Source organism: Mizuhopecten yessoensis, unplaced genomic scaffold, assembly GCF_002113885.1.
Source record: "Mizuhopecten yessoensis strain PY_sf001 unplaced genomic scaffold, ASM211388v2 scaffold10697, whole genome shotgun sequence".
In the NCBI taxonomy this organism is placed as follows: Eukaryota; Metazoa; Mollusca; class Bivalvia; order Pectinida; family Pectinidae; genus Mizuhopecten; species Mizuhopecten yessoensis.
The window spans coordinates 341,760-366,968 of record NW_018408676.1 but is presented as its reverse complement, the minus strand read 5'-3'; the positions used below and the strand labels follow the sequence as shown (position 1 = coordinate 366,968).

General features: G+C 35.6%; 1 long non-coding RNA gene across 1 annotated transcript; it reads right to left on the bottom strand.

The window, feature by feature from the left end:
- Positions 1–21,918: 21,918 nt before the first annotated feature.
- Positions 21,919–24,835, bottom strand: LOC110461874. Its single transcript, XR_002464199.1, has 3 exons — positions 24,748–24,835; positions 23,298–23,426; positions 21,919–22,303 (listed from the first exon to the last, which is right to left on the bottom strand). It is a non-coding gene; the product is annotated as an uncharacterized LOC110461874 (long non-coding RNA).
- Between the last annotated feature and the right edge of the window lie 374 nt (positions 24,836–25,209).

Genomic DNA, 25,209 nt, shown 5'->3' with positions numbered 1-25,209 from the left:
CTAGAAGCAAAGCAAAAAACTAGGACACTGGCTGAAACAAAAAAGAAAGACAGAATAAGCACCTTAAAAAGTAAGACTAAAGCCCGGCAAAATGAAGATTTTTGTATCAGAGAGCAAGAGGCAAAGCAAAAGACAAGGACACGGGCTGAAACAAAAAACAAAGACAGAATAAGCACATTAAAAAGTAAGACTAAAGCCCGGCAAAATAAAGATGTTTGTATGAGAGAACTAGAAGCAAAGCAAAAAACTAGGACACTGGCTGAAACGAAAAAGAAAGACAGAATAAGCACCTTAAAAAGTAAGAATAAAGCTCGACAAAGTAACATCTTTTGCAAAAAAGAAATTGAAGCTAGCAGACTTAAAAGGGCATGCCCATTGCAACTGGAACATGAAAGAATAAAGAAGCAAATAAACAGAAAGAAAAATAGGAAATCAGAAAGAAAAAAAGATTGCATAACAAAGGCAAACAAGAGAAAAATTCATGAATTCTCAAACCATGAAGCTGCGAAAGCGAAAAAAACGCACTTTGGAAATACACTTCAGCAATGTATTACAAAATTCCACGAAAGATCTGGTATTGGGCCTGTTTATGTGTGTACTTGTTGCCATCAAACATGGTTTCCAAATGAAAGCAAGATAGAGAACTGTACAGGTGTAAAATCTGTAGATGATGAAGAATGGATATGCACTACTTGCCTATCATCACTAAAAGAAGACAAAATTCCAAAACTGTCAGTAAAAAATGGTATGACTTGGGCATTTAAGCCAGATATCTTGAATTTGCACCCCCTGGAAGAAAGACTGATTTCACAAAGAATACCATTCATGCAAATACGAGAACTTCCAAGAGGAGGGCAATTATCGGCCAAAGGAAATGTTGTAAATGTCCCAGTTGATATTTAACCCACAATTAATGCACTACCTAGACAAATAGACGAGCATGTCACTGTTGCTGTAAAGCTTAAAAAACGACTTTCACACAAGTCTGCATGTTTTACAGAAAATGTTCGGCCAAATACTGTAATGAAAGCACTATATTGGCTGTTAGAACACAGCGATTTATATAAAACAGCTGGTATTACAATCGACAAATCATGGGAAAAACACATGGAAAACATTGATAATGAGACCGTTGCAGAACTCACAAAAACAGTTCAAAAAGCAGATGAGCGAGAAGTAGAAATTGATCCTGATAATTTTTGTGAAGATGCCTCAGAAGAATGCATTCAAGGAAATTCTGATACACTGGTTGAAGATGCAGATACGGATACAAATAAGGTGTATGTTTTTGCACCAGGAGAAAATCAAAAACCTCTCAGTTTGTATCAGGACAAAGATGCAGAATTCCTTTGTTTTCCTTCTATATTTTGTGGTCAAAGGCGAAAAGAAAACGCAGAAAGACATGTTTCAGTTCACTACAGTGACATTGCAAAATGGGAATTGAGAAGTAGTGATCGCAGAGCTGCACAATCTGTACCAAATATCTTTTTCAAATTAAAAACAATCCAGGCGAAGCAAGTAAGTGACAAAGTAAATTTGGCTCTTAGAAAGTGTAAATCTGAAGGAAAGCAATTCACTGCAGGTCAAGTTAGAGACGCCTCCACTGCTAATCAGATTGTGAAGTTAAATGAGGGATACTATGTCTTCAGAACTCTTCGCAATTCTCCCGCATACTTATCGTCAAAAAAAAAGGATGTTTTTGCCATGATTAGACAACTTGGTCTCCCTACATGGTTCATGTATTTGTCATCAGCAGACACAAGGTGGCCAGCTCTTCTTAAAACTTTAGCACAATTAGATGGCAAAATACTAACACAAAATGGCTCTCCACACATCCATATGCTTGTATGGACGAATGATTCACCAACTTATCAGACAAATGAGGAGCAGGAAATTGTTGACTATGTGGACAATTATGTAACATGTTCGTTGCAAAAAGATAATCCTGACCTTGAAGAACTGGTTAAACTGCAAGTACACAAACATTCAAAGACATGCAAGAAAGGTGGCAAATCAATCTGCCGATTTGGATTTCCTCTCCCACCTCTACCTCGAACTATGCTTTTAGAACCATTAGAAGTTGACGTTGACGAATACAGACAAAAGTACAATACACTACACTCTAAGATGAATGATTTCAAAGATGGTTGTGACTTGGACTTCCATACATTTCTTACAACAGTTTGTCATATGGAACAAGAAGAATACATTAAGTGTATCCGAGCTTCGTTGAAAGGGCCAAAGGTGTTCCTCCAGAGAAAACCTGAAGAAATGCGGGTCAATTATTACAACCCTGTAATACTTAAAGCATGGCATGCTAACCTTGACATCCAATATGTTTTGGACCCATATGCTTGTGCTACTTACATCGTTTCTTAAATAAGTAAATCCCAAAGAGGCATAAGTACGATGCTTGAACAGGCATCAAAAGAAGCTACAGATGGAAACATGGACCTTAAACGCCAAGTCCGGCATATTGGAAACAAATTCCTTAACTTTGTAGAAGTCAGTGCTCAGGAAGCAAGCTACTTGATACTTCAGATGCCTTTAACACAGGCTTCACGAGATGTTGCTTTCATTAACACTTCACCACCTGACGAAAGAGTCTTTCTGTTGAAAACCCAAGATGATCTTGAAAGTCTGTCAGAAAATTCCACTGAAATCCAAGCTGGAAACATGATCAAACGGTACGCTAATAGACCAAAACAACTGGAAAGCTGGTGTTTTGCTGATGTTGTATCGGAGTTAGTAATAACATACCCAAAAGAATTCGAAAAAGTATCTGATGAACCAAATGATGATGATAAACCTGAACTATCAAATGAGGACAATTTTTCAGAAGACAGCATTTTAGTTCACCTTAAGAATGGTATAAAGATCAGAAGACGAAAAAACAAAAGAGTCATTAGATATGTTGGGTATAGTAAAAAGACAAATGCAGAAAATTACTACAGAGAAAAAAAATTCCTTTTCCTGCCTTGGAGAAATGAAAATGTAGATATTCTTGGCGTACATGAAACATTTGAACAGCACTACAGCATCAAAGCAAACTGGATACAAAGTAAACAAACACAGTACGAAAACTTCGTTGATGAACTGGAACAAGCTCGGCAACAAGCAGAAGTTGATAATTTTGACGACGTTGCACCAAATGCTGAACATGCTGATGCTGAGGATGAAATGCTAGGAACACAACCATCTGAACACTTCATTCACTTTGACCCCGATACGGCTAGTCATAGAGATTATTACATAGGTCCAGAACTTGGGTTACCTGCCCAAGCTTCAAATATAGAAACACTTGCTGCAAGGATTGATGAACAACAATATTACACACTTCTTCAGTCGTTAAATTGCAAACAATTAGAGTTCCACAACCATGTTACAAACTGGATCCAGTACAAACACGAACCACTATTTGCATTTCTTACTGGTGGTGCAGGAACAGGCAAATCAGTTCTGATTGATGCAATATATCAATCGTTGCATAGGATGTTGTGCTCTGCAGAAGGAGAAAATCCTGATGACGTACGGATTTTGTTGTGTGCTTTTACAGGTAAAGCAGCCTACAATATAAATGGAGTAACAATTACTTCCGCATTTCACAAAAAAATGTACCAGGCACAACAGCATATGCATGCTGATGAGCTGAACACTTTCAGAACAAAATACAGGAATCTCTCTGTTGTTATCATTGACGAAGTGTCCATGGTTGGAAACAAAATGCTTACTTTTATCAATGAGCGGCTTCAACAAATATCCGGAAGAAAACAGGACTTCGGAGGAATCAGCATTATTGCTGTTGGTGATTTGTATCAATTGTCTCCAGTTGGCGATTCATGGATTTTCAAAAATCTATCCAGTCCTGGAAAAGGTTTAGCAACAAATCTGTGGAAGGAACATTTTCATGTATTTGAGTTAACTGAAATTATGAGACAAAAAGATGACCTCCTGTTTGCCCAATTCTTGAACAGATTGCGCCACAATGATTTAACACCTGCAGACAAAACACTCATTTCTCAACGACAAATTGCATATACTTCTCCAAATTACCCCAAGTCTGCTTCTCACTTGTTCATAGAAAACAAGTTTATGGATGAGTTCAATGCTGGCCTAATGCAAAGCCTTGTAACAGACAAAGTTAATGTTAAAGCTGACACAAACATCTTGACGCAAACAAAAATTTCACCAGAAATAAAACAAAACCTCATCCAAAACTTACCAGAAAGGCAAGCAAATACTGGTCAGCTTAAAACCAGTCTTACCATTGCTGTTTCCATGACTTATGACATTTCTGTTAACTTGGATGTAAATAATGGATTGACTAACGGAGCAACATGTGTTGTAAAACACATAGAATACAAAGACTCGCCTGTCAGACCTGCCATTATATGGGTTTTGTTCACCGACTCCAGGATTGCTGTATCAAGGAGAACTCAGTACAAACATTTGTATGGCACACATGTCCATCCCACCTGGACACCAATATTCGAAACAAAACGTACATTTCTGCACAATAGGAAGACTTTTCAAAGAATTCAGTTCCCCCTTCAACCATCGGCTGCAAAAACGATCCATAAGGCGCAAGGTGCCACACTACCAAATGTCGTTGTTAATTTATCTCAAACAAGGACACGAAAAATACCACACATCCATTATGTTGCACTTTCAAGAGTTAGGTCACTTGACCAACTTCATATCTTGGAGTTCAATGAAAACGCACTTTCCAAAGACAAAGATGTGGATAGTGAGATGGAAAGGTTGAAAGAACATGTATTACAACTTTCTTATACACCCCTGTACTCATTCACCATGGATGTGAAATTTCTTTTCAATAATGCAAGATCTCTGAACAAACACTTTCTGGACCGCAAACCTGATCCAAATGTACTTGCTGCAGACATCAGTGGCAAAGCTGAATCCAGACTCTGTAATGCAGACCTAAACCGTTCTTTTGACCTAAACGGATTTAGAAATTTACGAAATGACGCACAGTCTTTGCAGTCACGACCACACCACGGCATTGTAACATACATCAGATCCAGTTTACAAGTGCAAAGTTTTCACACGTTTTCATCTGAAAATGTAGAATTCTCATTTACAAGTGTCGAAGTTTGCTCCAGTACAGTTCAATGTGTAGTGTTATATAAAAAACCATCGTGTCCTCTTCCATTGCTTTATGCAACCATTCAAGAAAATCTGCTACCTCTGATATGTGCTCAGGACAATCTTGTTATAATGGGCGATTTTAATTTGATTTGGATTTAACAAAAGGTCAACACAACTTCCTCTCCTTCATCAACAACATGTTTGCGTGCAAACAAATCATTAACAAACCAACAACCAAGTCAAACACTCACTTGGACCTCATATTTACAAACTTAACAGATACACAAACTGATGTTCTTCAAGCATATTGGTCTGACCACAACATGGTCTACTGTGCTGCAAACATCCTGTAATATCAACATTGCTTAGTTATTGCAAAAAGTTACGCAGACACTAAAATTTGAATTAACAAAGAAGAAAATGTATAAATTAAAAAATTGGGGAAAAAAGCACATTGTATGGAATTTGACTAACCTCTGTATGCTTATATCATTATACAAAGTGGCTATTAACACTTGGCCTTGATAAGCAAAAAATAGTAAACTGGAAGGCTGATTCCAAACAGTTTTCATGTGACAATTCTAATTCTGTGTAATGGGTTATGCATATTTTGATAGGACTAAGCACTATTTGTTACACCTTTCTTCAACTACAAAACTAAGTGACTAAATTTAACAATGTGTATTTATATTTCTATAATTTCACTTTAGACACGTGTTAAGTTAGTAATCAATACAAATTATCATTTGTTGCTAATAGGTGTGACGTATGGCTGAATTGACAAAATAATACCATGGTTGCAGCATTTCTATTGTATTGCTTGGTTATCATTGTATTATTTAAATCTTAAGGAGATAATTCATTCGTAGATGTGATTATTTCATTATTTAGTTTAAAATCTTGATATCATAAAGAAAGCAACACATGGAAAACTACGTTGCATAACTAAATATTGTTGTCATGGTCGACTTCTCCGAAATCTCTTTGTGAATCCGTTGTCCTTAATAACAAGTATTTCCAGAACAAAATCTGCTCTCTTTTAAAAATGTATTCCTAAAAAATGTGTATTTGGGGAAAACAAACATTCATTTTTCTCATATTCACACATTTCCCCAATTCCTCAGGTAGAATATTAGTCAAATTCCCCAAGGAACACAATATTCTGATATATCATCATCCTTCACACTAGTTTCACTTAACATACAAACATGTATTCTAAAATTAGTCACAATTTTGTATGTAGCAATATATCAACTTATACTAAAAACTTCACATAAGAATGACTTAGTTTTAGAATCACAGCATAATTGACTTGCAGAATAAAATGAAAACTTAAATAACAAAGGTAAAAACCCATGTAAAAAAGCTGCTTTCCAGACAAGATGCACCAGGTGACAATAGCAATTGCTGCGCAGAAGTCGCTATTGACACTCGGGTCATAATAGCGATTGCTGCGCAGCAGTCGCTATTGACACTCGGGTCGTAATAGCGCAGGCCATTAATATAAGTGTATATAGATGTTGGTCAGGTTCCAAACCTGTGTTGGCATATAATTGCCATCCCGTTATTAACGTTGCGTTACCATTATACAACATGAGTGATCAAGATAATAACACAATGATCAAGGTAATTATCGCAACATGTTTTGTTATTATTTTGACAAGTCATGTTATTATAACGCGACCTAATAACTAAATACCACATTACAGTACCACAACTTGTCCAGTAAATAGCATCCCTTGTTAACACAATTTGTCAATGGGATTATTAAGCCACGTCATGTTATTATCTTGACAAGTGACAGCATAAAATAACTCGATGCCAGTTATATGCCACAATACAAACCATATGAATACATATATTGTTGCCCTCAAAAAACACTTGCTTCTTAGAAAAACAACACTATTTGTTGTGAATTGCATTGATGTAACTTTAAAAATGAATACTGTATCTGTCAAGTTTGAAACACTGCTGTCCTACAAGATGTATTAAGCAGCACAATTAATCTAGATATGTGTCAAAAGTGCAGAAAATCTGTTCGCAAACGGCAGAACACTTAAAAAATCTTAAAATCTTACTTTGTACATTTCAACTTGTGTGCATGTGTGTATCTTATTTAATTTGTAGAATATTTGAATGTCAATTTGATACATTTCAAGTGTACTTTTTTGAAAATATTATTACTGTGTTACAAACTGCCAAACAATATGCTTGATTCCTAGAACATTGTTATCTTGAAAGAGTTGAAGATTCCAGGAACGACGTCAAAAGCGTATTGAAGAACATTCATTGACAAGGCAAGTGGCTACTTTGTGAACAACACAGTTACACATATTCTTGGCAGTGTAGCATACATATCAATTTGTAAATAGATGGAAACAGTAATGTGGATTTCATTTAATATTACATTGTTTAATGTCGAATTTTGGTTAATATCATATTTTAAACAGCACTATCTTTCTATATATATATTGTATGTATGTACAGTATTTAAGTTTGTTTTATGCTATGTGAATATGCAATACCTCATCTAAATATTACTAATTACAAATAAGTGCATATTCTGGTTGACTGAATTGTACTTAATATCACATTGTTACTCAGTCACCATTTTCATCTATGTATATATTGTATTCAGTGACATAAATTCATTTTATATCATGTAAATTGACATGAACTCTTCCTAATATGATGTTTTAACCCTTTCACCACTATAGACCTTGATATACTCATCCAGATAAATGCATGGTTGAATCTACTAAAGTTACATACGGGTGAAAGAATGAATGCCAGTCACCCATTATCACATGCAAAAGTTGCATGTACACCAACAGACATACAAAACTACAGTAACATTTCATGTAATCAATGAAACAAGTAAATGTTGAAGACATGTTCTACTTTTGTATATTATCACATCAAATAGATTACTATATGTCGTTTTAATATCAAAAATATTATAAGAAAATAATGTCGCCTTTTATCTGACAAATGAAACGTGATATATAGACAAATGCACAATAATACACTTCCTATGTGCTTTGTATATATCTAGTATGAACCTATCAACTACTTCACAAATTTCATATCTCCTTTGTATATCTAATCTTGTAGTCTATATCACCAAACTGCTTCTATCATTGATTTTTAAGAGTTCATGTACTAACAAACACAACTACTTTGTATCTCTAAATAATGCTATCATACTAAAGATGTTCCATAAAAACATCTGTATCAACAACATTTTTACATATTTTTTTCTATTGTTTATATACTGTTGAAGTTTATTGAACTATCCAAACAATTCATACCCTCATCAAGTTTCCCTTCTCAGGAAATATATGGATAATATACGGCTCCCTTCAACTTTATCATTTAAATATCCCTGTTTTACTACAAGCATAACACTTCCTAATGTCCATATAGTTTTTGGACTCGTTGAATACCTTGATACTTACATTTATACTCTATTGAAATATTTAACATGCAATTTGACTTTTTTGAAATTATAAAAAATGAATATACTCATTTTGTGTGGTATGACATACAACTGATTTGTAAATAAGATGATGATGAAAATACTCCGTACCACAAAACCATCATTGTATGCATTTATACAAATGCTTCAGTGAATAAATGATGCGGTAAGTATACAATGAAGAGGGTCGTTACTTCATATAGTAATTATGTGTATATATGCATATGGACAGACAAACATCATCTTTCTTATTGCAAAAAAAAAAAAAATGTCATGCTTTTCATTGAAACATGCATGTGGACTGTTGGTGACAATTGATGCATATATAAAGGTAAACAACATATCCTTCATGATGAACATAGCTGAATTTTCTTTCCGCTTTATCTTAAATCAACACTCAAAACTAAACTATTGTTATTGACACTTTCATAGAACCTGTAACACAAAAGTATCTATACGTAAAATGTATGTGTAATGTTGTATGTCCGACTCGTACTCGACTTTAAAATAAAGATTATTGTTATTATTATATAATGTTATATGATTTAATAAAACATTTAAAACTTACACAATTTGTCCATTGTTTCTTATGTCACCTTCCTGTAATTGTTATATAACTTAATATAACAATATTAAACATTTTTAACAAATACGCAAACAAATATTGAAGATGCTAAACATTGATTTAGTGCACTGCATTCCCCTTTTACATTAACACTAAAAGTACTACCAGTAACACCTTCCTGTTATCATACTTTAAATATCAGATACTCATTACAGAAGGAAACCATACTGTGCTTACTTACCATGTCCTATATTTTCAAAATCATATAACCACAAATAATTAGCAAGTCCGTCTCTGCTAAACGATGCACAGTAGAAACATATTTGTCAAGTGCCCGACAAGTCTGCACAGTAGGTTCCGGCACAAAAGCCTTAAAAAAACCAACATAACAGTAGTAGGCATAATACCAAAAAAAAATATCCTTCTCTCTTTTCACCGTATTCAAACGTATTTGTTTGTATTACTGTTACTCGTTTTTGACAAAAATACACGCTTCTGTGCTTCTTGTAAATTTTACTCTGTTATCACTACTTCTAGTCGGCGTTGCTTGCGCAGACAACAAGACTGTTGTTATTAGTCTTATTCAACCAGGCTCTTTTTGTCTGCGAAACCTACATCCAAACACAAAAATAATCAAGCGTCTGGTTGACACAGACTAATCCTAGACTGGATTACCTGTCTCAAGTTCTTATTTTCTCCGCTAGGTGGTCGTCCAAATTCCGTAGCAATCTCGGGTCTTTACGGCACAGTGGTAACCCCCGGAAAACCCCGACATTTACCGATTAGTTCCGTAGACAATCAATCACTAAAACGTTTGAATCAAAGCATAAAGAGCCCCGCATATTTCAAGCGTTTTCCGACCGCACCTAACTCACTTTCCCGCGAGAAAATATTGCTGAAGAAACTGCACAATGTCTACTCCAAAACGACCAAGGCTAGAATGTACACCAGGGCCATCCACCTCGCACAGTGAAACTGATCGTATCCTTCAGGGGTATATACACAACGTTTCAGCAATGAAACAGGGTACTAAATCCCCATCGGTGATGTATTTCAACTGTTCGCTTCAAACTGACAGAACGTCCTTTTCAGACATCGTTGCGTTTTCCCCAGAGCATAGAACACAACTTGGTCATGCAGCGACTAAAAAGACGCCGATACAATTCAAGAATGCAGCAAAGAAACTAGGTAAGCCCTTTGAAACCAATGCATACTTTCCCAATTAAACAGACCACCTTCTCATAGTTAAAACAACAATTTGCTCATATAGCGACAAACACAAGAATACATGGACATCAAATCATAACGACACTATAGGCCTAGCTCTATTTCAACTCATAATTATACATGCATATTTTATTTATCGCCAAATGCAAAATTTTAAAACTAAACTACTATTAGCCCAAGTATGAAAAAACCCAACTATAGATAATTTTATACCGAAAACGATTTAATTTTTGGTTTTATGACTTTCAATACAAATAGACAAGTAACCTTTTTTTTGCAATAACTACAGAAGCATATGTTGATCAATTTATCAAAAAGTTTCAATGTACCTAAAGTAGTGTAACTTAAAAATTTTGTGTAATAGCATACATTCATAAACATGCTGAAACTTCTAAAACATCCAGATCGTTTTGCCCTAAATCCTGTACACACTACGTCAAGTACGTGTTTTTTCGCCCTTAACCCACTTCGTCCAAAATTGTTTCCCCCTTATATAAACACATATATTTTTAAAATATTTCATGCATGCCTTTGTCGGTGTATTAATTCTGATGGGCCCATAACTTGTCCTCAAAATGAAAAAATATGAACTTGGTTGGTATACCCATGTAAAAAACAATGTCAATGATGACCTTTCCAGAAATTAATTGTCGAATATATTCTTGATTTTGTCTCACAAGTAACTTTTAAACGCAGAATCTTAGTAGTGCAAAAAAGCATTGAATATTATTATTCATGAAAACACTTACCTGTACATGCATTTCTGAAGTATTCATGTATTGACTATTATCAAAAAAAATGTAGAAAATACTTCATCTCTCAAGAATGATGGCATGTCTTTCCATTGGTATTTTACAATAATTCATGAAGCTAACACAGCTATTAATACAAGTCAAGTCGGATTACCTGAGTAACAACCTGAAGGTGTTTTGAATGGTGTACAGGTAAAATCGCACTTGCCTAGAATGCTTTTCCCCAACTTCAGGCAGCATTGTTGGTATTATTCTGGAGAATTAACACATTTCCTTACATTTTTCTCAATAATACTCAATAAATGGATACTTCAAACATACATGTTCAGGTAAGTTACTTTTCAGACAAAGTGAGCAAAATGTTCAACAAATAATCCCTGCAAAAGTCATTATTGACATTTTTCCTGACATAAATATACCAACCAACTTCCACATTTTTATTATTTTGAACAAAAAGTTATCACTCAATCTCATACAATAAACACTGACATGACCCTGTATGAAATACCTTAAATGATAAAATTCCTGGAAAACTGTTTAAAATTATTAACAAAGCTGCTTGTTTAAATGTACCACAACCTTTAATTTAAAGAGTTCGATGCAGTTTTGTAGCTACATTGTATGTGCAGATCAAATAGACAATACAAATTTAGCAAATCTTATAATAAAAAAACACACCATCATACACCTATACCATCACTAAATAAAACTGTCTTTGTATAGAATTATTCTCTTAAAATGATGTTTAACACTTATACGCTCAAATCTGACAACATTTACTTGCAACATTATATTTAATATACCAGTTAATAAGAATTCACAGGTATAAGATATATTATAATACCAAATTAACATATTTATGCAATGCAAACTTTTTTTTAATTCCACTAACTTTTAACTCAACATATATGAAAATGTCAAAGAAAACAAACAGTTAATGAAATCATGAATAATAAATTGAACCTTTTGGTGTTGTAAACAACATAATTTTACAAAAACATGTTACATAAAATGTTTATTTAACCTACCTTTTTTACAACATCAGTTACCACCAATCTCTGATTACACAACTAATATTGCAGTATAAAAATATAATTATTCTGTTAAACCAAAGTACACCAGTTCAATTCACATAAAGGCTATAATTTATATAAATGACAATTAATGCACTTATTTACTTGTTGAAGTAAACAAAATGTCATCAAAGACAAATACAAAATCAATGTATATTTCTTACTGCCTGCTCTTGTCTCATACTTGTTCTATTAATATGCTTTTTAAATACTACTAACTCATCAATATCTGTTTTCCTTGCAGATTTCTCTTCACCTTCTGGCGTGAAATATCTAATAACACGTGGAACAGAAGTCCAAATGTCTGAAGCATTGGACTTCGCCCACAAGCAGCCACCAACTCAAACCGTCAGCCACATGTCTATCGAAGAAGCTCTTCAAAAACCCTCTGGCTCTTATGTAAGTTAACACTCAATGCAAATCAACATTGCAATAAAACTCTGCAACTTTATCACAATTTTGAAAACTTTCAATTCGGACACCCCCCATTTTCTAAGCGTTTTAAAACAACCAGCTATTGTAATCCTCAAAATGAAATGAAAAGTTAACAAGTCAAAATATGTGAACATTTTACAGTATTTCTTGGCCAACTTAAAAAAGTTACAAAAAAACAGAAAACAATGTAAATGATTCTGCAATATCAATCCACCAATGCAAGATCAAATCATTCCAAAAATTATCTCCCCAATACCTCATGTTGACCTCATATTGACAAAAAAAAATGTTACATATAAAACAGGCAGATACCTCTTACAAAAACTTCTTGTTTTAGTTTAGATAACCGCAAATAGGTTATATATACTTGAAGTTGATTATGATGTAAGCAACATCATATATGTAGATGAATTGAACACAAAATATTTTTTATACAAGCATAAACATAAACTTTACATGTTACTTCACTTCCACATATATATAACATTAAATGCATAACTTTTCTCTTCACAATTGTTACAACCCAAACCATATTCTCATTTAACAAATATCATCTCGCCTTAAGTAGAATATTTTGTGTCAAAAGTTATGCTTCTTATATTTAAAAATATTTTTTTGCAACTGTTTAACAGTCAATTAACCACATTCTATAAACACTTTTGCACTGTTCCCATCGTTCATGTACATAAAATAATACAAAATGTTTACAATAGGCAGTACAATATGTTTACAATACCCATTGTACATGCAAACTCCATTTGTGTCTCTGCCACTAATGTTGACATTTTTTCTCATAACAGGTCACCGTAACTGGCAAAATAGTCAACCTAGACGCAGACACCCCCACCCTCTCTACAAGCGCCGGAAAGCAACTTATTCTGCGCAATGCCATAATTGCAGCCACAACAGACCAGTGTCGTCTCTCCTTGTGGGCTTCACACATTGATGCTGTTCTCTTGAACAATTCATACAAAATCGCAAACTTGGCCATCAAAGACTTCGAAGACAAAAAGTTCTTTTCCACCTCACCAAGTTCAAAATTTGATCATGCAGCAGACTTGGAGAATGTAATATTCACGTCATTTGAGCACACATCACAGGGTGAACCCTCCATGGTGTCAATTACGGCACATTACGCCTGTAAAAACTGCAACACAAGACTTGAAATCCCTGTAAACACCCCAACATTACCTCTAACACACAAATGCAACCGCTGTTCATTTCGACAAAAAATGAATAACACAGCCAAACAAACATTTCTAAAACTTAAATTGGAGGGAAACCCAACAACGTTCACCCTGCAACCTGCCGTAACAGAGAAATTAATCCAAAATTTCCCAGAAACAACAGACATGTCTTCGGATGATTTGGAAGAATATTTATTCACAAAAACTCTCAGTGTCATTCTTCCAAATACGGACAGCACAAATGTTCAGGAGCTAATACTTCTTTGACCAACACCAGCAAACAACAGACTCCTTCAACCCTAATCATATCTAAACATTCATTTGTTAAACTCTACCCTTAACCTTGTGCATGAATTGGATGTCTTTAGTATGTTATACTTTGTAGTTAAATTTCACCAAAAACCTAGTGCTCTATTAATATATATATATTTTTCCTGTAGTTGGGACTTCTTACTAAACCTAATGCTTCATTAAAAATAAGTAATTTTTTTATCTGTAATTAGACTCCACCCTAAAGCAAATGCTTCGATGATAATAAGTATCTTTTATATCTGTAGTTAAACTCCACTCTCAATGGTAATACATATTTTCTTATATTTATCTGTACTTAAATTAAACTCCACCCTAAAGCTATTGCTTTAGTGAAATAAGTATATTTTGATCTGTAGTTAAACTCCATCCCAAAGCAAATGCTTTTGTGATAATAAGTATTTTTTTATCTATACTTAAACTCAATCCATAAGCGATTGCTTGTGTGATAATGGTTCTTTTTATATCTGTAGTTGGACTATATCCTTAAGCAAATACTTATGTTATAATTAGTGTTTTTTATCTGTAGTTGGACTCGATCCTAAAGCCATTGCTTTTGTTATAATTATTATGATATTATCTAAGGTTAGATTCAATCCTAAAACTAGTACTTTTGTGATAATTAGACTGTTTTTATCTGTAGTTGGACTCAATCCTAAAGCGATTGCTTTTGTGATAACTAGTATTTTTTATCTGTAGTTGAACTCAATCCTAAAGCGATTGCTTGTGTGATAATTGTTATTTTTATATCTGTAGTTAAACTATATCCTAAAGTGAATACTTATGTGATAATAAGTGTTTTTTATCTGATGCTAGACTCAATCTTAAAACGAATACTTTTGTGATAATTAGTCTGTTTTTATCTGTAGTTGGACTCAATCCTAAAGCGATTGCTTTTGTGATAATTAGCATTTTTTATCTGTAGTTAAACTCAATCCTAAAGCGATTGCTTTTGTGATAATAATTATTTTTTTATCTGTAGTTAAACTCAATCCTAAAGCGATTGCTTTTGTAATAATTAGCATTTTTTATCTGTAGTTGGACTCAATCCTAAAGCGATTGCTTTTGTGAGAATTAGTATTTTTTATCTGAAGTTGGACTCAATCCTAAAACCATTGCTTTTGTGATAAGTAGCATTTTTTTATCTGTAGTTAAACTCAATTCTAAAGCTAATGTTTTTGTGATAATTAGTATTTTTTATCTGTAGTTAAACTCAATCCTAAAACCATTGCTTTTATGATAATAAGTAAAAAAATAATACATGAAGTTTACCTCAACCCTAAACCTAATGCTTAGTTATAAATAGAAAATGTACCAATTAAAGGTTGTCATCGTCGTACCATTGTCATGAACACCTGTCATCCCCTCAAGGTACTCAAAAAATATACCACTCTTTCTTTTTGTACATTGGTACACACTTCCAAACATGTGTTCACGTTTTGTCATCACTCCAGTGTCTTCCTTCCTACCAAAATTCTCACTAATTCTAGTACAATTTTAAAAAATGTTGTCAATCACTCGACCAATTGATTCAAAATTAATAAAACATTAAACTACAACAAAAACGTGTTTGTGTCCATTCTCCACTCATCAAAATCATGTTAGTACTCGGGAAAAATGTTCACCAATATATGTTCAATAATAAGTACATTCGTATGCAAAATGTCCATCCATCAATTTTTAGGTCACCTGGCAGAATCATCCTTGGTAGATGAGGCTACCAAATTGTAAAATTGGGATTCCTACCCAAACCCTAGGGGCCAAAAGGGAAAATTAACCAATATTTCAAAAATCTTCTTCTCCAGACTCAGAGGTATTACAGTCATTTTCTATGCATGGATACAAAAATCATCAGGGGCTTTATTTAAATTGTAAATTTCAGGACCCCCGACCTATCCGTTCTCCCTTGGGAAGGGGGTAAAGTTTACTATAGTTTATATAGGGAAACAACACCTTTGAGTATATTTTGATAATTTTCTGTTGGAAATTATTTATACTTCGTCAGGTTCCTCTTTGGTAAACGACAGTATCACATTGTAAACTTAAAATTCCTGCCTCATCCCCAGAAGTTGAGTGGGGCCCCAAAGGCAACATATACAAATATTTTAAAAATCTTATCCTTTAATGACATGACAAGTATTGTATTTCACTTAGTTTACATGCTGGTTTCCACATCACATCTAAACAATGAAATGAAGCTACCATTACCTATGATATAACTCAGGTGACCGCTAAGGCCCTTGGGCCTCTTGTCGTGTATATCATCAAAGTTCAGTTGAAGAAATTTAATTGAGACACACACTCACAAGGTCAAACTCAGGCATGGGTAGACATTGCACAGTTTTTGTCTATATTTAAAAGGGAAATCAGAAAGGAAATATCTGACAAACCGTCGGATGTTAATGGTGATAGTGTCCTTTCGTATACACAGGTAATATAATGGGTTTTCGAATTAAATTGTAGTTGATTAAGTCTTGGCAGATCTTTTTCATGTAACTAATGACACAAACAGTGAAGCTCTGAGACAGCAATGGCCAAGGCATTTGACATTTCATAAGGAAGTGGTCATTATCAATTTAGCAGGATCGTTTATCAGGGGCTACTTACTCAAAGAAAAGGCTACTTACTTTAAACAAACAATCTTAAATAAGCTAGACTCTGAGATGTCACAGAGAAGATTGAAAATGGAAAAGAGCTAGAATCCGAAGAACCAAGAAAAGTCGCCAGACTCTGAAGGAACTCTTAGAGAAGTGACTAGACTCTGAAATTACCAGAAGAAGCTGTAAGAATAGAATATTATTTAAAAATTTACTAGACTCCGAAGAAACCAGGAAAGTTGCAAGACTCGGGGAAGCAACTAGACTCCTAAAGACCCCAAAGAAGCTAAGAAATAGAATGCCCAACTTGTTTATCTATCCACTTAGTGCCTCGAGAGAAGAAAAAGGCTTATACCTCGATAGTTACCTGGATCAGTCGTGTCACCCTTTTTAAAAACCGGTACAATTAAAGCCTCTAACGATACTTTAGGGAAATAGCCCACTCTAAACACAGCATTGAACATCTTGTGAAGAAGAGGAAGAAACACATGATTAGCTTCAATAAAAAAAATCATTAAAAATCTGGTCCGACCCATGACTTGCCTCCCTTTTAAGTTTCGTAATTGCCGTTTCAATTTCTGAAAATTAAGTTCAGTTCAACAAATAATACGTCATCATCATAAACAAAATTACCGTCATTAGTTATTATCTCATTCACCAGCCAAATGATTAAAATAAGTATGAAAGTCATTGAGACTTGCGTTTGGTTTCACTTTTTATTTCTATTTAAAGTTCTTATAAAATAATTTCGGGTTGCTCACTCTCAACAAATCCATCATATTACCTTGTTCTTTTAAATATGATCGCTTTAACTTTTGCTCAGTAGAGCAATACAAACTCTAACATGAAATAAGTAAGTCATGATTTTCTGGAGATCAGGAATAATTTAAATCTTTTCAAAACATTTGTATATCGCCTATAAAACATCTTGCACTGGTTGTTAAACCAAGGTTTTTCACATGATATATTAGGTTGACCCCCTTGCCTAGAAGGGGCTGATATGAATGAAAAGGTAACATATGGGTTTTCACAGTATCTACAAATGAGTTAAAACACTTCTCAATACCGATATCAGTTGATAAATCGTTCTCTTTAACACAAATGTTAATGGAATCAATATTATCAAAAATCACCCTAATACTTTCTTTAGCATTGTCTGGGTTCTAGCGAAACTATATAGCTATCACGTGTACGATACTTGTTTACATATGTTGATTCCTGAGCACTGTTACTATCAATTAGAGTACAACTGAGTACAAAATGTAGAGGTGCGTGGTCAGAAAAATGTATTCAACCCACAAGTTACAAATTTAGTGATACACTGAAAAACATCAGGCGTTGTTTCTATATAATCTTTTACGCTACAACCCGTAGGACCACAGTAGGTATATGCGTTGGGGTAACCATCGGATTGTCTACCATTTAAGATCCGTAAGCTGGAATATACACATAATTGTAGCAACTTCAGACCAAAAGAGTTAACTACCCTATCGGGATACACTCATGAGGGTAAATGTACATAAGTCATGTATATATGTCAGACAGTTAAATATAAAAAATGTCATCACTCACGTCATCCTGATCCAACAAATCATTTTTAACATCTACCGTTAAAGTCACCAACTTAAATAACTTTGCCTTCCGGAGAGAATACAGCCTTTTTCTTTTTCAAGATCATAGAATTAATCTCCATTGTTAACCCTCCCTGTAATACGCCGCTCTATATCTGGCGGTATGAATAATGAGCAAATAAAGACATCTTTCTCATATACAGACTATAACGTACATGTATAGGTACATGTCTAGGTGTGCTTGTATTCAGGGTTACAACCAGTGTTTCGGGAAGATGTCGGGATCGATTATTTTCACTGATGTAAATTCTTCAATTTCTTTTCAATGTGTCGAGATATCTTGAAAGTAAATTCATGTTTCGACGAGAGGTCAGGGCAACTAACGATTTAATTTTAAAAAAACGTCACATTTCAAAGATTGAATATACGTTTGGCAGGAAGCATTCAATGTATCCGATTTGTTCATATAATATAACGAGATGTACTGCCATTTTATGCCACAAGCTGTTCATGATTTGTTTAAAAGATGTACACTTATAAGTACAAGTGGAAGACTGGATTTTCATCAAAGGTATAGATTTTATCCTTGAGGAATTTTATTGCGATGTCAAAAATTGTCAGCGGGATTACTTATAGCGCAACTGTTTTACTGAAAGATGTAATGCAGATATCTCCTCCAATAGAAAGATGTAATACAGATATCTCCTCCAATAGAAAGTTGTAATGCAGATATCTCCTCAAATAGAAAGATGTAATGCACATATCTCCTCCAATAGAAAGTTGTAATGCAGATATCTCTTTCAATAGAAAGATGTAATGCAGATATCTCCTCCAATTCTAGGGACCAGCATGATAAGCTCTCCACTATATAACCAAGAGGTTTGGGTAAATAAAACAAGGATTGCGCACAAAGGGGCATAACTCCATCAAAAAGGGTTGAAAGCCCAAATAAAAATGCTGGGACACACCTACATAAGATACCAATCATTCATGCAAAGATTCCATGAAATCCACCTGTCAGTTAAGGAGGAGTTTTCTGGACAAGTTACTGTGGATGACATCCAGACACCCAGACACCAAGACAGGGGGATTCCAGGTTTTCCCCCCCCCCCCCCCCCCTTAAACTTCATTGCGGGGGTATAATTAGGGATTTTATGTAGCTTCCATTTGCATTTAAGTTTGATGTGCATCTATGAAATAGGGGCCAATATACAGACTTCAGAGACCATTATTTCATTTCTTGACGTCAATATCAAAGGTCAAATCCAGGTCAAATTGATCGTATTTTAAGATTGAAGACATTGCATGCCTATGATATACCTTCATCATACAGTGGCTCCAAAGGCAATGATCTTAGTACTTATAATCAAGGTAAAAGATCAAATCCATGTCACGGTGGCCTTGTTTTAGGATGGCCAGACACACTGCTTTCCCATGTTGTACCATTATTCAAAGTTGTACATGTATGCCCATTCATGAAACAGCATCACGATATACACCAGTAATCAGCCATTAGTACTTGAGGTCAAGGTCAACGGTAAAATCCATTTCACAGTGACCTCATTTTAGGATGGGATGCAGCAATTTCCCATGATGTAACAGGAGGAAAAATGCACGGCCAGACCGGGGTTCGAACCCGGAACCTTCCGAACTCTAGACAGACGCTCAACTAATTGAGCTATTTGGTCGCCGACGATCGACCCAGTCCAGTTCCGCTACATTAGTAGATGTAAAAGGCCGGTATAAAACCTCACGGGCCTCACGAAAAGTGAAGCCCGTGAGGCCGAAAACCTCACGAATCTCACTTATCGTGAGGCCCATGAGGCCGAAAACCTCACGAATCTCACTTATCGTGAGGCCCGTGAGGCCAAAAACCTCACGAACCTCACTTATCGTGAGGACCGTAAGGCCTCACGAACATCACTTTTCGTGAGGCCCGTGAGGCAGAAAATGTACGAACCTCACTTTTCATGAGGCCAAAAATGTACGATCCTCACTTTTCGTAAAACACATTTTTCTAAGGTCACATTGAGGTCACATTACAGGTTCTATAAAAGTCGCTGGTTTACCTGAGGTTTCAGTAGTAACACATCGCTCAGAAACAGATCGACCTCGTCAGTGCCGGAAACATCGATATCTATGAAGTTTCCGCTAGCAGTATTACCTGTCGTATATGATTAACACAACAAGTCGTCGTTAAGAAAGTCAAGGGAGAAGTGAAAGTTTGTTTACGTGAGGAAAAAAAGAGTTTACAAATCACAGGTGACTTTTTAAAAAAACTGCTGTTTCAATCGGAGAGCCTTCAGTACGTTTATTCATTTACGGAAAATGGCATGTGAAACCGACAGTGTTTGCCACACCTTAAACGTGATACAACCTCATCATCCATCGTTAATCAGATGTTGTAACAGAATAGATACATTTACTAACTGGCCAAAAAAACATCATCAATCACCCTATCAACTGCGCCACTTGTTTCAAGTGTTGTGTTTCGTTAAAACATTGGAACTATTTCGACGATATCACAACAGAACACCTAAGATGGTCTAAAAACTGTCTTTTACTTAGTATGATGTTTGTTATCTAAACATGACAGACGTTAATTTGATTCAGAAAAGACTGCATGACTATTTATTCGAAGAAATCGAAGAAAGGACCAATAGAAGAATATTAAAAAATCTGAGGTGTCTGTCTTATGCATATGTTGTCAGATCTAAGATTACCGAACTGTTCGTATGTGCTGGATGCGAAGAAGGGCTAGCCAATCAACTGGGGCATAGTTGTGTGATGCTTTCCTATGACGATAGGGTAGATTTACATTTAAACGAAGCATTAACTTTTGTTAATCATTTAGAAGTGGAAAAGACTTGGTATGAATCTGCCCTACAATCGTGTATCCCTTCTAGATCGTTACAATGTCTCATACAAGACCGACGACTGCGCAATGGTGCTTACGTTATCGAACACTACAGTGCAAAGATAAAGAAATACGTCAAGAAGATAGGTGTTGACGAAAGTCGGCTGTTTATATAAAGATGGATCGTAAAGACATTTTTCAAAAACACATGGCAAGCCATACGGATCGACTACTGACGTTCTTACGGTGGCCATGTAAACTTTATCCATACCAACTAGCTAATGACGGATTCTATTACGAAGGTTTTGATCATTACGTTACCTGTTATAGATGTGGTAAAACATTTAAATATTGTGAAAACCATTCCGTAGAGTGCATTGATTGTCATACCTAGCTCATACAAAAAGGTTAGACTGGTTATGAATTCTACAGATTGCATCAGAATGGATAACCTTGTAAAACTAGTGTATGCATACCATGCTATGAAAATAGCAGAAGGACGACAATGTTGTATAAAGGATGCCATGGAAAATGTGGATGATATAAAAGTGATACGCGACTTCATTCGAGAAACTGCAAACTCGAGAATTCCAAGATGTGTGAGGAATGTCTCCATATCACAGTTATGTAACGCTGAATGGAGAGCCAATGAACTCAAAACACAGAAATGGAGAGATTAAGTCAGTCAGATGATCATGTCCATGATTCGTTTAGAGAATAAGATCAAAAACAAAACACTGTAAAATATTTTTATTTGTAATAAAAGATTATGTATATATATTTTTTGTCTCATTATCATTATGTTAACAGCAGAGGAGAAGCGTCGTGTAGACGCGGTATATTACGACTTTAAGAACGGCGGTGCATTTCTCAGTCCCACGAAAGTACATCAGATATTGAAATCACAAGGATTTAAATCACCAGGTCTTTATAAGATTAGACGTTATATCCAAAGTCTCGATGATTACAGTTTACAGAAACCTCCAAGGCGTTCATTTAAGAGAGCGCGAGTAGAAGTTTCCGGTCCTTATGAGCAATACGATGTAGATCTTGCAGACGTTTCCTCCCTCTCAAAGCAGAATTCTGGTTATCGCTTTCTCCTTGTCGTTATTGACGTGTTCACTCGTTTCTTATGGATCGAACCTGTAATGACAAAAACAGCCAGAGATGTATTAGAAGCATTTAAAAAAATTATTGAAAGAGGTAAAATACCAAAGCGCATTCGCATCGACAAAGGTGGAGAGATAAACAACAGATTAATGAAACAATGGTGTCAAACACATGACGTTCACTATTTCACCAGCCAGAATGAGACAAAAGCTAACTATGCAGAAAGGGTAATCAGAACGCTTAAGACGATGATGTACAGATATTTTACAAAATATAGAACTTATCAATACATCGGCAAATTACAAGATTTTGTCGGGCATTACAACACCACACCACATAGATCCTTAAATGGGCTACCGCCAAGAGACGTAAACGATTCCAATAAAGCCGATGTATTTGCCTATTTGTATCTTAAGAAGATGAAGCCAGTAAAACAAAAGGTAAAAAAAGGTAACCCTTTTAGACTAAAGGTAAAAAAAGGTAACCCTTTTAGACTAAAGATTGGAAGTCTCGCGAGAATATCTCATTTAAAGCAACCTTTCACTAGAGCTTATCAACAACAATGGTCTTCCGACATTTTTAAAGTGAGCAGACGATTTCTACTACAAGGCATTCCGCAATATCAACTGGTCGACTTTTAAAACGAGGACATTAAAGGAAACTTTTACCAGTCTGAACTACAAAGAGTAGACAAGGACGAAAATGCATTATGGTACATCGAAACAAAACTAAAGAAGCGTAAGAGACGTGGACAGATCGAATGGCTTGTAAAATTCGAAGGTTGGCCTTCACGATATAACCAGTGGATTATTGAAAAAGATATCAAAGACATCACGAGTACGTAAGATGTCACACTACGTAGTAATTCACAGTGATAGGAGTCAACCCTATTTTCCCGAAAACAATATTGCACAGTTTCGATCACACTTTCAATCCTTGCTAAATCTTGAGGGGGTATGGAAAGTAGCACTAGTAGATATAACCCTACCACCAGCTATATCGAAGACGAAACAAAATATTTACTTACACAGCGACGTATGCGGTGAAACTTTTGTCGATGGAGAAAAGGAAAACCTTCTTCGAGTGGTGAGAGCGTTGAAAGTAGGTAACTGGTCACAGACATTCGACAATCCATTCTACGTTCGAGTGAGAAAAACTGAAATCAGAGACATAGAAATCAATATAAAGACCGGCAAAGATGACCCTGTTTCATTTCTTAAAGGACGAGCGACGGTTACACTTCATTTTAAGCAGTTTCCATTCTTAGCATGAATGTTTCAAAGATGTACGTCCCTAACGTAGGGAAGTGGTTAAAATATTACCAAGATGTGACAAAAGGCAAGGAAAATGCTTATGCAAACAACGTGAAATGGAACGTAAAGTGTTAGACGAAGGAATAAGTCGACGTCAGCGACGGCAGAGATTGTTAGCATTGAACAAGATATTACCCATATTTTTTATGAACTACTTGAAATGGCAAGGGAATTAGATTTAATACCAAAAGCAAAATATAAGCAACTGTTGACAGAAGCAGACGAGACAACAGCAGACGGTGAGAACAATAAAACTGACAACAATGAGACCACTAAAAAGACTAGCGGTCAAGCAGAGGTCAGTGACGGTCAACCAAAGGTCGTCAATGGAAAGAGTCAGGCAGAGGCCAGTGACGATCAAACAAAGGGCACCACTGAAAAGCTCGACAGTCAATCAAAGGTTATCACTAAAAAGTCTAGCGGTCAAGAAAAGGTCAGACGTAGTACACGTCGAAACAAAGGTCAACACAAAGGTCAAAAAGGTGGACGATTGTATATCAGAGAGACGCCAACGCAATTCATACAGAACACTAAGCGTAAGTGGCTATCCTTTAAAATATGAGAACTGAGCATGCGCTAATAAAAAGAGTGCAACATATAAATTCAGGTATGTAGACTAAAGCTGTCATAAAGCAGACGGAGACACAACCATGGAGAGTGGATTTTTATCTGAACTTCTTGAAAAATTTGCGCGGGGAGACGAAGACGCCAAAAAACAGTTGATGGAGTTAAAACGAAAACTGAACAGTCTAGATGTATCACCAAACAAAAAACAAAGGAAAGATGAATTAACAAACCAAACAAAGGATCCATCTAAGACTTATCAATGTAGTGAATGTGGACGACAATTTTCTAACAGTTGTGTATACAGGAGACATATGAAGGAACATTCTGCTCAACTAACGTGTGATGTATGTGGGAAAACATGCAAGAGAGCAAACAATCTAAGACGTCATGTAGAACTCGTTCACGGTAATAAACAAAAAGTATCACGTGAGGATTGTGGTAAAACATATTCCTCAAAACAGAGCCTAAAAGAGCATCGCAGAAATGCTCACAAGCATTCAACAAACACTCATCACACTCCGTCGCCGATTGCAGGACCGTCACATGTACAGTCACCAGACCCGCTGCCTGAAGTAGAACTGACATCTCCAGAATCACCTATTAGAAACCAGACAGGTAACGGTTCGCACTCGCCGGAACCGTCGCTGGATGTGGAGTCCTCGCCGGATGTAGAACCGCCGTTAGATGTGGAACCGCCGCCGGATGTGGAACCGCCGCCGCAGGATGTGGAGTCCTCGTCGGATGTGGAGTCGCCGTCGGAGTCTTCGTTGGAATCTCTGCCGCAGGATGTAGAGCCATCTCCGGAAGTTGCAGCGGAAGTGGAGACGCCGCTGGAACCACCTACAACAAATCATACACATCAGTTTTCGGATGAAAGCAGTCTAAATGGATCTGCAAACGTAAGGAGTATTTATCCTAATGATAACGATCGTATGGATTTATTGGCATTTTTTTCCAATACTCAAGAGGAAATAATGAATCATTTGAAACACTCATGCCAGACTTTGAGTGGAATCAAGTGGTATTTATGTGTCCATGTGGAATTCGAAAAGACAGACA